Source organism: Clavelina lepadiformis, chromosome 4 (genome assembly GCF_947623445.1).
Source record: "Clavelina lepadiformis chromosome 4, kaClaLepa1.1, whole genome shotgun sequence".
Taxonomy (NCBI): Eukaryota; Metazoa; Chordata; class Ascidiacea; order Aplousobranchia; family Clavelinidae; genus Clavelina; species Clavelina lepadiformis.
In genome coordinates this window covers 23773059-23788443 of record NC_135243.1, presented here as the reverse complement: position 1 = coordinate 23788443, position 15385 = coordinate 23773059, and positions in this window count along the sequence as shown.

Sequence of the window (15385 nt, the reverse complement as noted above, 5' to 3'; positions counted from 1 at the left end):
AAAGAGAACTAAACACACTGTCTTAATGTATGATATATATATAATGTATATATATATATATAATGTACGATCTTTACCGTTGAACCTGTAGGAAATTAAAATTTTGTTGTCTCGAACAATTCTTTTATTGATAGAGGTTTGATGTTTGTCAACAAAGTCAGTAATGAATCTGAGATTTGTCGACAAAAATCAAATACTTCCGCTTATACAAATAACTTGAACACGAGCCAAATCAACTCTCTCGTTGTTTGCTTAAGGGCGCTTAATAAACTGAGAAGCGTCTTGACCCTGCCCATTGTTAGAATTTTGCAATTTGTCAACCAAGCCAGGAATGTGTTTGAGATTTGCTTGTGCGCGCTTAATAAATAGAGACGATTGCATGCGAGTGGATGAAAACACTGGTGTATTAGTGTATTAGCTGGGAAGTCGTCTGTGATCACTTTCAATGCTATAAATCATTAATCATTAACTGCAATATAATTTTGGTTTAATTTACTTTAGGACAAGTTATAAGGAAACGTTTGCAGCAATGTTGCAAAAATATTTTATAAAGTCTACAAATTAACGTTAAAATCATCGAAATAAAACGTTTCTGCAACGCAAACGCAACTATATGTAACAACTTTTTGTTATTTGCGACTGTCTTCTACCGTATAAATCTAATAGAGCATAAGGCTCAGAAGCGTATCGGTTTCGTTTCATTCAATAACCTTGAATAATTTAAATTATAAATTTTTTGCCAAATTATCACTTTGTTTTGTTTTAGACTCATATTTTTGCGACACAAAATATGATTTTTAACAATGCATTTACATTTGTAATCACACTTTGAAGAAATGTTGGTGTCTTAATGTAGCGTTTTTACGTTTACTTTAATATATTCATCATTTTAGACAAATTATGTAACATACGAATTGTTAGGTTTGCGTTTTAGTTATGTACGTTGTGACGTCACCTACAGTAAGTACCAAACCATGTCACAACAAGTTGTACCAAAGAGATACCAAAATTAAGAACATGCAGATAATGTCTGGTTGTGCACTGTTTAAGGTGATATTCTTCTTTAGTATCCTCCTCGTCCTTATTTTCGAGTCCAGACCGATGACAACCCTGCGAATAAGGGTTTAACCTAACATTTAAAGACCGAACAATTCAGAAAGACGATGGTGAAATTCTGCACAAAAACTATTTGGTTCGTCAAACCTACACCGCTCTGGTGTATTCAAGTAAAGCATCCGTCGGTGCTGACGGGACTACTGTGCTGTATATATAGAATCCGCTTCTGTATGCTCGTAAAATCCCGTCATGTTGCCTTCTAAGTGGCAGCTTTTTATTTTAAAACGCAGTAATATTGGTATCACGCCATGTATTATAACACGGTTTAAAGGTTTCAGAAGGTGTCAATGATTAAGTTGTTCTATGGGGCTGCAGCCAGTTAATTGCTTTTAATAGTTGACTTGTCTTTTCTATGCTAGTAGCTGGCATAGAACAGCCAATAAAAATTAAAGTTGAAGCCGAAGCTAATTTTTTCCGGCTATGGCAGTTGTTGGCGTTACTATGGCCACGCATTACAAAATCGAAAGACTCTGATAATGAATATAATTTTTAATGAAAATTCAACAAAGTTTAAAAAATAAATAACGGTTTTTTGTCTTTTGTTGAAGGAAAATCGTAAATAAATTTGTCGTCGTTGGACTTTTTTTATTTATACCCTCCATTACGCATCGCCCACTAGCGGTAACGCATGCTACGGTCCAAATATAGACGACCAGTATTTGCAAACCAGCACGGCCGGGGAAGGTTATTGTCTAACTACAGGGGCAAGTTTCATGAACCAATCACTTATATATTTCCTGACCACCCTTTAAGGCCAATCACGGTATGCCTAACACTTCATTGTTTTTAATATTACAAGTAGCCTGCAACTTGTAATGGGGTGCGATTTATTGGGTGCTAGAAACACTAGAAAAGGCGGGTAACACAATTACATATTTCCTGACCACCCTTTAAGGTCAATCACGGAATGCCCAACACTTCATTGTTTTTAATATTACAAAAAGCCTGCAACTTGTAATGGGGTGTGATTTGTTGGGTGTAGACGACCTGTCTTGGTAAATGTGATTCTCTTGCGGTGAACTGAGTTGCTGGTCACAAGTGTCCAGATAATCCAACCATTACAATGTTTATAAGCTTGGTAAGTAAATGACTATATAATGAGTCTCGATTCTCCAGTCGTTAATATCTTTTCACAACCTGGTTTATCTAGTGACGTAGGGAGAGTAAATCAATTCCGAAGATATTGAAACGTCAGCATCAACTTTCAATTGCGATCACTTCACACCACTCCTATATTTTAATCTAATTAAATGTGTGAGTCAGCTCTTATTTTTATTCGCGTTGTGTCTTTTGTATGCATGCTTGTCAAGGTTTTAGGTTTGCCCACGTGATGCTGTATTTTACTTATTTATTTGTACACGTGTTTTTAGTCGATCTTTTGTGACGTCTCGCATCGCGACCCCTAGGGCCTACTTGGTGTTTATAGCGTCCCACGCTGATTCTATGATTGCGTGGAATTTGTTTTGGTATGGTGTTGCGCTCGGGTATAGAGTGGTTTTTCAGTAACGTTTGGGTGATATAGCAGTAAGAAGGATGTTTTTACCTAAGAATATGCCATTAAATGTGAATAAAGAAGACCGTGACGCGACACCTTATCGAAAGACACTTTATCGAACGACACTTAATCGAACGACACCTGATCGAACGACACTTTATCGAACGACACCTGATCGAAACGACACCTGATCGAAACGACAGTTGATCGAACGACACTTTATCGAACCGAAAGTTGATCAAACGACACTTTACCGAACCGACAGTTAATCAAAACGACAGTTGATCGAACGACACTTTATCGAACCGACAGTTCAAGCAAGATTTTTGCGTGTTTCTCAAACATTGAAACAATGGGTCATTGTGATGTTCAGCTATCTGTCCATGTTTGTTTGATAAAGTTGGATTTTGTAATTTTTGAGATATTGTGATATTTATATAATTTTGCTCTCTCTCCGCATTGAAACGTATTACTCATTTACGCACCAATAACTTGACTAACTATTCTTTTTCGTTCTCTTTTCACAGCGGGGGCGCGGCGTAATAAGAAGAATTTATAGAAATGTGTCACTTTTAGAAATACCTAATTTACACTAAATTCACTTTCTTTAGTTTTACAATTATGATGTATACAGGAAGCCAGATGATGTTTCTACTAACCTGTAATAATCTCATCAGTCTACGACGCATAGGTTTCTAGTAATTAACGATTGCAAATGTGTGTGCGGGGTTGGCCACACCTAGTTTTTTTTAGTAAACTCGCGAGCCTGGTTAGGACAGGGTTAAAAGATCCACAATTTATTGAAACAACTGACGATATGCACTGTTAAAAAAACGACAATTTATTAAAAGAACTGACAACATGCAATGTTAAAAGCACGACAACTGACGAAGTGCACATTTCAATCGCATTCATTTAATTACAAGTTGTGTGCAATTGCTCGAAGATAACTTTTTATGTCCATATTTGTTGAGTCATAATTTTCAACTATGCTCTTCAGCCGTTGGTTGACAGCGTCGTAGCGCTTCTTCCGAGGTGGGCCATCGATTCCAGCACTCAATTGCTCAATTAACATTTCGTTGAAACCTGGTTCCCGCTTAATTTTTTTGACGAGTCTTCGAAGCGTCGGATGGGATATTGAGACACGCTTGCTGAACGCATTGTGCCATCCTTCAATACTATTATTCATTCGTGGAAGGTCATCTTGAACCCGGTGGAAAACATTCCAACACCGGATAGGAAATAGAGGTTGACGACGATTCCTGCGACGCAATCGTCCAATCCAAGTAGTTTCAAAATAGTCAATGTATTCAGACAAGTGATGCTCATCGTTGTCACTGAACGTGGCCAGGAAGTCCTCGAACCGTTGTAGAACGTCGTCAGGCGGAACGAATGCCAGTGCCTGGAAGCATTTTATGCGAAGGGCGTGCTCTGCATCTTCATTGAACCACCGCTGCAGAGAGAGAGCCTGAGTTTTCCGGAAGCTACATTGGCCAAAATGGAAAAGGCAGCCGAGAATTTCTGCCCGAGGGAAGCTGGAAGAAAGAGCATTATACGCTGCCATTTCAAAGTCTATTGTTACGGTTTCTGGGGCTATTCCTGGTCGCTGTTGTTCCAATAAACAAAAAATGCGATTGTACACAGCTTCAGATTTGTTCTCGGTAACGGTGTATACGAGTGGCACCGTGCGATTTTCATCGACCAGCGCGTGTATCGTGTACAGCTGGTATCCAAGTGGGGCAACATCGAATGTACCGTCACAAAACCAATTAGCGCATTTGTTCAGTATATCCAGATTCTTTTGAGACGCAAACATATAGAATTCGTTCTCATCGTCTTCCTCGATAACGAAGGCTTCTCCCCTCGGTGTCACGCGGAGTTCATCCATCAAGCCGTTTCCTTCTGGACATACGCGCTTTCGCTGTATCATCCGCTTTAATGATGTTGCTTTAGGGAGAACACCAGCGGTGGCTAAGGATATATCCTGCGTTTCGCTCTGAATAATGTTTGAGGTACGTTCATCTGAATTGACTGCTCGATTTCGCATGCTGGCTTGTGCTCTTGCAACTATAACACGTGCAGGGTTTGGTGGATGACTGTGTTCAGATGGTGCTCTCTTGAGGCTGTCGTCCTCGGCTGTGGATTCACGGCTTTTGCATTTGAGGAATTCCTCACATCTCCAGTAAGTTACGCCATTTGTTGCTTTGTCACGAACGTACAAGAAACCGTTTAAGGCCAACTTTCGTTTGCCTTTATCACTTAAAATGAATTCCATTTCGAAATGTATACAATCGTTATTAACGTGGAAAAAATTACAAGAATTCTTAAGATGTCTAAAATCAAATAGTGTGGAAATGTAAGTATATACAATATGATCAGGTAATGTAATTATAATAGTCATATAACTCATAAATAGGGCAACCAGTTTTTTGACCCATAAATTTTAAATTTCGACCTTAAAATTGCAAAGTTTGACCTCATTTTGCAACTTGCCTCATTGACAACTTGCAGTTTCAAATGCAATGACGTCGTTACGTCACCAAACGCGTGACGTCACCAAACGCGCTGAAAAGACTTCCCTCTCTTTGTGGCTTTGGTTCTAAGTAAAATTTGCGGGACTGGAATTGTTTGCGGTGCAAGAAAAGAGAAAAACGGAAGAATAATATTACAAAATGTTTACAAAATTACAAGTTTAATAGATTTTGACCTAAAAAAGACCTAACGAAACAATTTGACCGTGTTTTGACCTAACGTAACATTTTGACTTTATCTGACCTAATAACTTCTATACCACACGTCGTACGAAGCTGAAATTTGTTTTGTGCTTGTTTCATAGCATTGTGAGCAGGTAAAAAAATTGACCATAATGACTTTTGGTTGCCCTACTCATAAATAAATAATAACATATAAATAAATGAAATATTTCCTGTTGATTATGAATTCATATCACAGACTACGGTGACACTTTTTCCTTTCTAGCGGTTAGTCGCTTTATTTACTTACCTGATGCCTCATTAATACAATAATTCGCACTCACTCACTCACACTTAGTAATTCTCGTGCGTATTCTTGTGATACCTTATTAATATGTGGGCGGGCCGGCCGCCATGCGAAATCGAACACTGTATGATACAAATATAAAATATAGATATAAAATATAAATCGTCAACTTTATGATATATACATCACAATTCATTAATGCACACCATTACAAAGACCGCACATCACAATGGCTCATTGTTTCAATGTTTGAGAAACACGCTAAAATCTTGCTTGAACTGTCGGTTCGATAAAGTGTCGTTCGATCAACTGTCGTTTTGATTAACTGTCGGTTCGATAAAGTGTCGTTCGATCAGCTGTCGTTTCGATAAAGTGTCGTTCGATCAACTGTCGGCTCGATTAACTGTCGTTCGATAAAGTGTCTTTCGATCAGCTGTCGTTTCGATCAGGTGTCGTTCGATAAAGTGTCTTTCGATAAAGTGTCTTTCGATAAGGTGTCGTAGTACCAAAGAAGACAGAGCTAATTGACTAGCTGTAAAGCGGGAAGGTTCCTGGCTGAGAAAAAGTTCGGTTACAGTACAAGTATATACACATGCACTACAGCAATAAATCGATGAGCATTTCTTACGCACATCGGAAGCTGGCTATAACAATTCCTTGATATAATTAGCAATTACGCTGAGTACGATCTAAAAAATTCTACAAATGCCTGGTGCAGAATTTTGATCTAGCATGACATCATTTATACCAATAATGCTGTATATGATTGTGACGTACTTGACTCCATTACAACCAACATCAAATTCAATATGTAATTGATTGTAAAATAAAGCCAAAATAGGCCATACAGGGAACATGATTGATGATAATCACATATATAAGAGCACAGAGTGTGACGTAGTGATAAATACGTAATCACCAATAAAGTAATAACGTAACCACTGTAAACGTGGGATATTATTCTCTCTCACTGGCAATTTATTTGTGTCCGTTGTAACGTTTTACGTTTTGTATTTTAACTAAATGAGCTTCAATAATTGTGCTAACATAAGTGGATTAATCGACTGGTAGTGTCTTGCCTTTTATTGCAACACAATCATAATTATGCAAATATTGAAATTACCAAAATTATTTTTACAGCGCTATATTACAAAAAATGTTTTCCTTACATAATGTATATAGCCGTGAACGCATAAACATGCACGTGCTACAAAGAGTGTCAAAATTATCTAAGTGTAATAATTCCTTCTGAATAGTTCTCCACATAAGTTTGAATGAAGACTTTCATGATCACAGTAGCTTGTCACGTGGGCAGAAATTCTTAAGTGCGCAGGCCTTCTTACATTGTTCACACATTGCATTTCGTTTTTTCGTTATGGTTTTCGGGAAATACCTTCCAACTTGATTTTGGCAATTTGTCATCCAGTGTTGTTTACCAACATCAATTGTACAAGATTCCAGAATGCAAAAGAAAGAAAATCGAGAAGGGGAAAAATAATTGCAAAGTATTTGCCGATCCTTTTTATGGATTTTGATGTTTAGAAGGCATACCCTACAAAACGAATCTTGTTAATAAGAACATTAGATGATGAAAGTTCAGTTGAAAAGTTCATGATTATAATATCGGTGGAAAATAGATCAAGGATTTTAGAGTAAGTAGGTATACTGGTTTAAATTTTTGTTGAATTTACTTAAAATCGCTAGGGAATATATTTACGAAATTTGGATGAATTTAAATTTTAAATTTGATTCAACCGCACAAAAACTTGTGAAATACAATTTTTTTCTAAATTGTTTAATTCAGTAATTAATGTCAGTCTTAAGCACTTACTTCGAGGGAAGTGTAAGTGTTCTTTGTCCTCTTTTAACTCTGAAAAAAGATAAAAACGAAAAATTAAGCACGACAGCACATGGGAGAGACTGATATTGACCGAGCAAATGTGATCCATGTCACTACTTCGCGCTCTGTCTCTACTCGATATTTGGGTTAACTTGGGTGCAAGGTTTTCTTCTTCCACGTACAGCGCAGGTGAAGTTTCTGACAAGAAACGTTAGCTCGTTGTAACAATTCCTTTACATAATTGGCGCAATTAAGCTGATACTGATCTAAGAAACTATACCAACGCCTGGTACAGAATCTTAGCTGGCACATACCAATAATCTATATATGACTGTGACGTAGAACTACGGAGAAGAGAAATCTGAAAACCATTTATCGCACATAACTACTCCATTGCAACCAACATCAAAGTCAACACGTAGGTGATTGTTAAACTGTAACGGTGATTAAACGAGATTGGTGATAATCACATATGTAAGAGCACAGCGTGTGACGTATAGTGATAAATACGTAATCACCAATGATGTAAGCGACTAATGATGACGTATGACTGTAAGCGTGGGAGATTATTATCTTACACTGGCAATTTATTTGTGTCCGTTAAGTTGCAGCAAACAAGGTTTTGTACTTTAACTAAATGAGCTTTTATAATTGAGCTAATACAAGAGGATTAGTCGACTTGTAGTGTCTTGGCTTTTATTGCAACACAATCATACTTATGCAAATATTGAAATTACCAAAAGTATTTTTACAGCGCTATATTACAAAAAATGTTTTGCTTGCATCATGCAGCGTAACTCAAGTATAATGCAAATGTGATGACATGCATAAGATTTATCTTTTATATTAAAACATGCACGTGCTAAAAGTGTGTTAAAATTATCTAAGTGTAATAATTCCTTCTGAATAGCTCTCCACATAAGTTTGATCAAGAATAAAGATTTTCATGACCACAGTAGCAAGTCAAAATTAGCAGCACCCATTACTGCAGAATGTTTCTATTTCGTTTTGCCTTTTCAATTGGCTTTTTCTTGATCTTAGCTTGCATATGTTGCTAGAATCTCTCAGTGTGTTTAAGCAATTCAGTTTCCAATTGTCTATACATATTCTAGGAGGTTCCCCTCGTAAGATGGGGGAGCAGGAACAATTGCATTTATGAACATCAGCAACATGCGTCCGTCCACACTTTGAAAGGGTCTTCCTAAACGAATCGTGTTAATAAGAACATTAGATAATAACATTACATGATGAACATAATTAGAAAGTTCATGACCATAATATCGGTGAAAGAGAAATCAAGGGTTTTAGAGTAAGTAGTTTTGTACTGGTTCAAATTTACCATGAATTTATTTAAAATCCGTAGGAATTATTTTTACGAAATTTGGTTAAATTTTAAATTTGCTTCAAACGCACAAAAACTTGTGAAATACAATTTCGTTCTAAATTTTTTAATTCAAAAGTCAACTTCAATCTTTAGCACTTACCACTTGGGAAGTCCTTTGGAGCCCACTCCTCTTTTAACTCTGGAAAAAGATAAAAACGAAAAATTAACCATGACAACTCATGAGAGAGACTGATATTGACCGAACAAATATGGTAGATGTCGCTACTTGTCGCTCTCTCTTTACTTACCGATTACGCGATATTTGGTTTAACTTGGGTGCATGGTTTGGTTCTTCCACGTTCAGCGCAGGTGAAGTTTCTGGCAAGAAACGTTGTCCGGACAGCTTGGTACTATCTTGGTTACCATTTTGATTTCTGCGATACAAAAGTTGGCTTTAAATATTGTATTTACAATTGTGATCATACTTTGACGAAATGTGTGTTTTTAACGCACTAATTTTAGATATACTTTAACATATTTTGATATGTTCATCATTTTAGACAATTTATGCATGATACGAAATATTGGTTTGCACTTTAAAATTTGTACGTTGTGATGTCACCTTAGTATTGGTGGAATGCTATGAGCCGGGTTGTGCGTAATCTATCACCTATATTGTTCGTATATTGGGGTACTACGACACCTTATCGAAAGACACTTTATCGAAAGACACTTTATCGAACGACACCTGATCGAAACGACAGCTGATCGAAAGACACTTTATCGAACGACAGTTAATCGAGCCGACAGTTGATCGAACGACACTTTATCGAAACGACAGCTGATCGAACGACACTTTATCGAACCGACAGTTAATCAAAACGACAGTTGATCGAACGACACTTTATCGAACCGACAGTTCAAGCAAGATTTTTGCGTGTTTCTCAAACATTGAAACAATGAGCCATTGTGATGTGCGGTCTTTGTAATGGTGTGCATTAATGAATTGTGATGTATATATCATAAAGTTGACGATTTATATTTTATATCTATATTTTATATTTGTATCATAAAGTGTTCGATTTCGCATGGCGGCCGGCCCGCCCACATATTAATAAGATATCACAAGAATACGCACGAGAATTACTAAGTACGAGAGTAACCTAGAAACCTATGCGTCGTAGACTGATGAGATTATTACAGGTTAGTAGAAACATCATCTGGCTTCCTGTATACATCATAATTGTAAAACTAAAGAAAGTGAATTTAGTGTAAATTAGGTATTTCTAAAAGTGACACATTTTTATAAATTCTTCTTGTTACGCCGCGCCCCCGCTGTGAAAAGAGAACGAAAAAGAATAGTTAGTCAAGTTATTGGTGCGTAAATGAGTAATACGTTTCAATGCGGAGAGAGAGCAAAATTATATAAATATCACAATATCTCAAAAATTACAAAATCCAACTTTATCAAACAAACATGGACAGATAGCTGAACATCACAATGACCCATTGTTTCAATGTTTGAGAAACACGCAAAAATCTTGCTTGAACTGTCGGTTCGATAAAGTGTCGTTCGATCAACTGTCGTTTTGATTAACTGTCGGTTCGATAAAGTGTCGTTTGATCAACTTTCGGTTCGATAAAGTGTCGTTCGATCAACTGTCGTTTCGATCAGGTGTCGTTTCGATCAGGTGTCGTTCGATTAAGTGTCTTTCGATAAAGTGTCGTTCGATTAAGTGTCGTTCGATAAAGTGTCTTTCGATAAGGTGTCGCGTCACGGTATATTGGCCACCTAGTTTAGTGCGATGTTTTATTCAATATTTCACGTTGTTCTCGTGGGCTATGTAAGATTGCTGTCAGCGTATTTCGAGTCTTCCCAACCCTACGCAAGAAACACTTTAACATTGTGTCAAGTCTAATCCTTAACTGGCTCGGAAGAGACGGTGCAAGTCATTCTACAGTGGAAGCTTGAACCAGCAGGTGGTGATGTTGTGGCTCGGTTGGTCTTTCTTTCTATACGTAAAGTATTTTAATTCATCCAGGAAGTCCTATTAAATTGTTTTGGAAAAGCAAAAGTGACTAAGTGCAGACATGACACAGTAATACAACTCAAGGAGTTTAACGTATACCGGCTTACTAAGTGGATCCGAGATAAAATGAAACCACAACCTTACTGGTATAAAAAATATTGGACGAAAATGAACTTACACTTTAGTTTTAGTAAACCTTTCATCTGTATATACATGCAAGTGGGAAAAGGTTTGAAAAAACATATTGTGAATATCTCCACATGCAGCTATGCTACTGAGACTTGTACAAAAATACGAAAAATATTTTGTTTGTGACAAAAAACTAGTTTTCACAAATATACAGTGCAATCTTTTAATGATTACCAAAATCTTAATTTTTATAGTTTGGTAAATTTTTATACACGAGTAGAGATTGCTTACGGTGCCACAACTGCTGGTTCGACTACCAAGTCAAGAAGTAGAAGAAATAGGAAACTTCGCAAAATCCATTTGATGACGTAGAAGATTTTCATCATGATTCTTGCAGTGTCTTGTCTGTCAACTTATCAATCCTGATCTTAATTTTCGTGACATTAACAAAACAACAAAAGAAATATAAACAACGCTGTTTTAATTAGAATTTTCTGATTTGTTTCAGATGAATAACTGTACATTTGCGTATTTAATATGTAAGAATAGAGCTTTGTTGCTAAAGTTGACAGTAGAGTCAAGGGCAAAAATTGTTGCAAAACCAAACTCATCAACATTGTGTCATGACATGGAAATACGATTAAAAATAAAATAATGAACTTTCAACGCTTTCTCGGGCAAATTTATTTGTAACAAAAGTTTAAAAGTGGGCTTATTACTTTGCCCCCAACTGTATTATAACAAACTCTTTACAAAGGTATCACTCTGTCTTGTTCTACAGCTTTCCTGCTTATCACGGCACCATGTACCTCTTCCGATCATCTGGATGTTCTTTCTCTTGCCACAAGCCTTAAAAACTTGTTTTTTTACTGTTACGTAATCCCGATCATGACATCGCGGAAATGTCAAGTACTTTTTGTCATAAAACCTTTGTTAAATGTTACAGTTCAAAGTTTACATCAAGGCATGTTTGCTGTGCGACCATCAGTACAATGGGTTACTGTCATTCTCCTGAATGTTTGCTTAACTGAGGTTTAGTTTGAAAATACAACGGTTTCATAGTTTCATTTTCAGATTAGATTTTTGTTCTATTTTTATCCTGGTCGTTGCACGAAATTTAACAACAAAATTCCTTTCTAAAGTATTGTTGGATAGTTTTCTACATAAAAATCAACATTTGAGTTGTCATAAAACCCTTGATAAATGTTAAACTTCAAAGCTTACATCCAGGCATGTTTGCTGTGCTGCCATTATTGCTAAGAGCTACTGTCAATTTCGCTGAATTTTTGATTAACTAAGGTTTAGTTTGGTGAAAAAACAAAGAAAGTTAAACAAACTATCATTGTCGACCATCAACTATCAGTTAGGCGCATTTAAGTAATTGCGATAAATAAATTTTGATCGTTTTACGATCTTTGTCGTTGATTCTGTGGGAAATTAATGTGTTTGAGGTTTGCCGACGAAGATCTAATACTTCCGCCTTCCATAAATTTGATTAGAACTGAGGTAAAGTTGACCTGCGAATCACGTGTTTCCGTGATTACTCGCGTAAAAAAAGCAGATCGCGTGCGAGTAAATGGAAACCCAGGTGCGATTTTGCTGTAGATGTGATTTCAATTGCGATAATGTTTAAGGAGTGTAGTGTTGAAAATATGTGTAGGAAACTTACATTATGTGTAGGAACTTACATTACATTATGAACGTACATTTTGTTAAAATAATAATTTTTCATTGGAAGCCTTAAAAATTAATCGTTTTCAAACGGAAAATACTCAACTGCATTTCCAATAAGAAAAAAGCGTTAGAACGCTTTCCGCGCCCACGTGACACTTAAGTTCAATGAACGATTATGATGAAATTTTAGATATTACATCACTTATTGACATCGATGTCAAGTTGCATTCAAAGTATTACACTTATCGGTAAATTGGCCAAAACGGAAAAGTTTAAACCTTACTCGTCAGTCTTTGCCCAATCGCTTTAAATATTAACGCATCAGAGGATTTTGCTGAGCGTAAATAATTAAATCGATTTCTTTCAGATTAATCACGTGACCGCTTCGGCGAAAATCGTCGAAAACTTTGAATAATGACCAATTTTTGGCGTTTGGTAACTTTTTATTTTTCAAAATATATTCGTTAAGTTAAACAACAATTTTATCCATAAACACGCATTATCGCATTGATTATGTGGTGACTTTAGCCGTAAATTTCCGACTACATTTGACAATTTGTTCGTTTCCTTGCCGTTTCAAAGAAGTTAGGTCGGAAAATCTGTTTTCCTGTTTTTATGAGAGTCGTTTTGTAGCGAAAATTTTAAAATTAAACTTTTAGAGCTGTAAAAAGCTCTGAAATAGTAAAATGTAACGGAAAACCACCTGCAATGGTTAAAGTGAAAGGTGTCTACGCAAAGCGTGATTTGGTTTAACAGCGCCAGCTAGCGCCGACAAAATGAAGCTTCAATGGCCGCTAAAGAGGTATTGGAATAACAATGCACCGACTCAATTAGCTTGTCTTGAAAGTAGCCATGAGCAGATTGTAAAATAATTTTTTATTTCTTTCTATGACGCAATGTTAACATAATCATTAAGTGCTTAAAAAGTTTTAAAGATCTTTTTTACGTCCCCTCCTTGTGGTCCTCGCTAGATAAAAGCTCGGCTGGTGTTAGCTTAGAATCGACAATTGCGACTGACCTAAGATACAACGTAACAAAGCCTAAACACTCCATCCAGCGGTGGCTGTGTGCTAAGGCCGTAAATGCTCGTTTATATGCTTTTTGCGCTCAGATAACTATTGTTCGTAGGCTGTTAACAAGTAGACTGTTTGTGGATGAACACAGAGATTAATCACAGAGATCACTCTGTCTTGTTCTAAAGTTTCCTGCTTACCACTGCACCATACACATCTCCCGACTATCTGGATGTTCTTTCACTTGCCACAAAGCCTTACAACTTATTTTTTACTGTTTCGTAATCCCTCATGACTTCAAGGAAATGTCAAGTTGTTTTTTTCAGCAAACCCTTGTTAAATCTTAAATTTCAAAGGTACATCCAGAAATGTTTACTGTTTGACTATTAATGCAGACAGGACAAACACAGAAAGGAGAAATCCGACGCGATGTCTGTCGCGCTGCTGCACGACCATATTTCTCTTTCTCTGGTAAAAATAAATAAAAAAAATAGCTGAGCAAGGTTTAAAATACAAAAGATGGCGGCCCATACATGGTCGATTGTCTACGAAATCGTAATCGAACAAATTTCAGTTATGATTGGCCGTTAAAGCAGAAGACCTGGAACACGAATTTGGCGTGACATCTGGGCGTGTTAAATATAAGTCACGCATGTGGCTTGATCCACAATCTCGGTACAGTTTCGAAAGCCACGAGAATTCTGCTCGATCGCTCAATGTAGAACAACCTTTGTACCGTCAGCGTTGAAACACGAACTCATAGCCAACAACAAACCCCAATATGGGCCTAAAGACAATTATCTATACCGCAGTAATGTAATGTTAAAATATAGGTCACGTATGTAGGTTGATCCATAACCTCGACACAGATTCAAAAACAAAGAATAATTTACTCCAACCTTCAACGAAAAAAGAGCTTTGTACCGAGCATCACACAAACAACCACAGATATAGAAACGACTTTATTTGGATACCTTGCGCGTTGCAATCGGGTTACTTCAGGTCATATTCACATATGACGTCATTTTAGTGTTCCGTTAGCATTACGGACTGAATCTTTGCAAACCTTTTGGTAAACAATTTTCAATTGCAATTTTTGCTCAATTTTAATCCTGGTGGTCGCCTGAAAATTAACAGCAAAATTCCTTTCTAAAGCGATTATGGAAAGTTCGGTACATAAAAAAGATTTGAGTGGTCTATGGTAACATAGTAAAGCGATTTGAGGCTTTTGCAACGCAGTAACTACAATAGTCACTTTATTTGAAACAAAAGTATAAAAGTGGTCTTATTACTTTGAACCTAAACTGTACGATTACAAAGTTTTTGCAAAGTTATCATTGTTTTGTATTAAACTTTATTGCTTATAACTGCATCATACAGCTGTTCCTGGATGTTCTTTCTTTTGCAACAAGCTTTAAATCCTATTTTTTATCGTAATGCCTCATGACATGGCGAAAATGTCAAGTAGTTTCGTCACAACACCCTAGTTGAATGTAAAAGCTCAAAGATACATCAAGGCTGTTTGCCATGCCTCTATCTTATCAAAGGGATAGTGTGATTTGCAGTGAGTACCGGCGACTGCTTGTTTGCTTGAGGGCGCTTAATAAACGGAGAAGATTGCGTGCGAGCATATGGAAATGCTGATGTGGTATCAACTGGGAAGTCGATTGCGAAAATTTTTATCATTTTTAGTTTATGATTAACTGGTACATTGATAGTTTATTCACTTTGCAGGGTTGCCTAAACATGAAAAATTCACCGGTT